The sequence below is a fragment of the Silene latifolia genome, chromosome 9, assembly GCF_048544455.1.
Source record: "Silene latifolia isolate original U9 population chromosome 9, ASM4854445v1, whole genome shotgun sequence".
NCBI classification, from domain to species: Eukaryota; Viridiplantae; Streptophyta; class Magnoliopsida; order Caryophyllales; family Caryophyllaceae; genus Silene; species Silene latifolia.
The window spans coordinates 107,263,257-107,266,510 of record NC_133534.1 but is presented as its reverse complement, the minus strand read 5'-3'; the positions used below and the strand labels follow the sequence as shown (position 1 = coordinate 107,266,510).

Sequence of the window (3,254 nt, the reverse complement as noted above, 5' to 3'; positions counted from 1 at the left end):
GAGGGATGCCTACTGAAGACCCTCACTCACATATGGAGACTTTTTGTGACTATTGTGATGCGATTTCTCAAACCGGAGTTACTCAAGACCAAATCCGATGGGTCTTATTTCCTTTTTCTTTGATTGGTACCGCAAAGCAATGGTTGGAAAGTTTAGACAAGACTACTCTTGGTATTGATTCATGGAAGAAGTTGACACTTGCTTTCTATAAGAAATTATATCCTCTAGAGAAGACTAACATGTTGACAGCCCAAATCACCGGGTTTAAACAAAGGGATGAGGAATCATTGTATTAAGCATGGGAGCGATTTAAGGACACTTGTCGTTCTTGTCCACACCATGGACTTACCGAGTGGCTCCTTGTGCAACAATTTTGGAATGGTCTATATGAAGTCTCCCGCAACATCCTGAACATGGGATCCAATGGTATGTTTACCAAAGTTGATGACAATCAAATATGGGCCAAAATTGAAGAAATGGCTGTTCATATTTCACAATATAGTAGGCCTCAAAAGGCTACTAGAGGAGGAAAGCATGAGGTAGATTCCATCACTCAATTGGGTGCTCAACTAAGTGCTCATATTGACACCATTTATTTAAAGTTTGAGAAGGCCATGGCTAAGCTTGATGAAGCTTCCAAATCACTCAAACAACATGTTAATGCCATGGTGGCATCATCCTCAATTCCAAGTGGAGTATGTGAGAGTTGTGGAACTTTGGGTCATGACCAAAGTGAATATAGGGGAAAAACTAAACAAGTGAATGCTTTCCAAGCATACAAGAGTGCCACCCCTTATTCAAACTATTACAATGAGAATACCAAATTCCATTCCAATCTTTCATACAAAAGCCAAAATGTTCAAAACCCTCAGCCAACAAACACCCCACCTCCAATGAGAAATCAAGCTCAAAGACCCTTTTACAGCCAAAGCCAAAGTTGTAACACCCCCATTTATTTAGGAGCCTTTAGCAAGACATTCCCAATAAATAAGAGTGTTACCATCTCGGTTGCCCGAGGTAAATGATACAAAATAAAACAAACCAAAGTACTTTAATAACTTTAACTGAAATAATGGTTTTATTACATTGTCAACCAATTAAATATAAAACTTAACATTACAATTTACTACGCAGCAGAAATAACATAAATAAAGTTGTATAAGTCAACTAAGTGATCTAGACAGCAGCTATGGTCCAAGTCGAGCTCACATCCCAATGCTCCCAAGTTAGCTAATCTTTAGTACCTGTCAAATCTGCTCCCCATTATGGTTCATCACAGGTGTTCACGAATACACGGTCAACCACGAGGTTGTGTAGGATAATCACACAACATTAAATATACAAACTAACAGATGTAAACACATGGAATAAATTTCACTACCAATTCCATCATAACCACACTAGTCGTCCCGGTCCGTGACCGAGGCTCCACCACTCCGTCGTCCCGCCAACTCCTGGCCCGGGGATAAGCATAAATGTCGTCCCAGTCCGAGACTGAGGATATCTCATGACTCATTGTCGTCCCAGTCTGAGACTAAGGATAACCAATAAAATAATATGCCAATACGAATATTCCCATCCAATAATAAACAACCACAATAATCCAATATTAATAATTTACACCTCCATTCAATTCCACAAAAGACGAATTGAGTAGTTACCCTACCTTTTCGCAATTTCCCGCGCACAAGCCAATTAATAACAGTCTTCTAGAAAATCGGGTCCTACAAATAATATATATATTAATTAATTATTTAATAAGTAAATGAACTATTTCACCACTTAACATAACTTAGCTTATTTAATTACTTAGTTAATAATTTGGTTAACTATATTTATGAATTACCTCCACCTAAAATATTCTTAGTTAATCAACAACTAATCATTAGCTAATGATTACAACATTAAACTAAACCATGCATTCCGTGAGTATGTACAACGAACCCTCTCTCAATAATTCACCACGCACTTCCCGTACAATGTCGCTGTTCACCCTCTGCCTTACCAAGCCCTTGACTCAATAATCCCAACACGCAACAAGGTATAAACTCGCAACCACAACAACCTTACCCGAATTAGCTAGAACTACGCAGCCCAACTACAACCCGACACCCAAGAAGATCGTACCTATAAGACATGCTCCCAACACTCATACACACCCGCAACACATGAACCAAACAGGGAGGTGACGGTCTCGGCGCAACAACCACGAAACGATACAAAACTACCTTTATCGCCTTACCCATAACCAAACTAGCTCCCTGCACAAATTTCTTGCGACCTAAGCCTAATTTATATGAGGAACAAGGACTCGGCGATACCAAAACAGAGTATGTTCTACTCTGCCCAATCCCATTCGCACCACCAATGACTCAATTCGTTCGCTCTAAAACACTCTATTTACGTCCTAAATCGTGACCCCCAAAACCTTGATAACCACCACTGACTACCGACACTAACCCCCAATTTTACAGACGAATTACTATAATTGTCAAGAGGGAAACACACGTTTACCTTAGTTGCTAATGGGATGATGACGTTTGCGTTAATGGCGTCGTTCGGATGGCTGCCCTCGCGTTCTCACTGCTGCGCTTGTCTACTCAGCCGCAACCTCTCTATCGCTCTTTGTTCCCGATTCCGTTCTTGGTGTGTGTTTTTGAATACAGGGAAGATATAGGTGTATAGTATGTATATATATATATATATATATATATATATATATATATATATATATATATATATATATAGTTAGGTTAGGTTTATAATAATAATAATAATAATAATAATATTATTATTATTATTAATAATATTATTATTATTATTATTATTATTATTATTATTATTATTATTATTGTTATTATTATTATTATTATTATTATTATTATTATTATTAAAATCACATGAGTACACTCGGCTCAATACAAACGGCCCACATCCATTCCCGATTCATTATTTTATCATTTTATTCCGTCTCACTACATACTTACTAGTTATAAATACTAATAATAAAATATTTAAATATTATTTATAAAACATATATATTTTATTAAATCATGGGGTATTACAGTCTTTCCCCCTGAAAATGAACTTCGTCCCAAAGTTCATCCCAAATGCTACAAAAGCCCCATGAAACCAATAACACATGTGAATCCCCTTTTAACTCATTATGATTGCAACAGAATTAACTCATTTGATCATTATGAAACCATATCATACTTCTGAATATGTATCACAAAATAAACGTAAAATATGAA

At 36.8% G+C, this 3,254-nt stretch overlaps 1 long non-coding RNA gene and 1 pseudogene across 1 annotated transcript; both read right to left on the bottom strand.

Annotated features, from left to right (window-relative positions):
• Positions 1-247: 247 nt before the first annotated feature.
• LOC141603882 (small nucleolar RNA R71) lies at positions 248-346 on the bottom strand (annotated as a pseudogene).
• A 686-nt stretch (positions 347-1,032) lies between these two features.
• LOC141598231 (uncharacterized) lies at positions 1,033-2,657 on the bottom strand. The gene is made up of 3 exons (XR_012523354.1): positions 2,515-2,657; positions 1,667-1,724; positions 1,033-1,253 (listed from the first exon to the last, which is right to left on the bottom strand). It is a non-coding gene; the product is annotated as an uncharacterized LOC141598231 (long non-coding RNA).
• Positions 2,658-3,254: the final 597 nt, after the last annotated feature.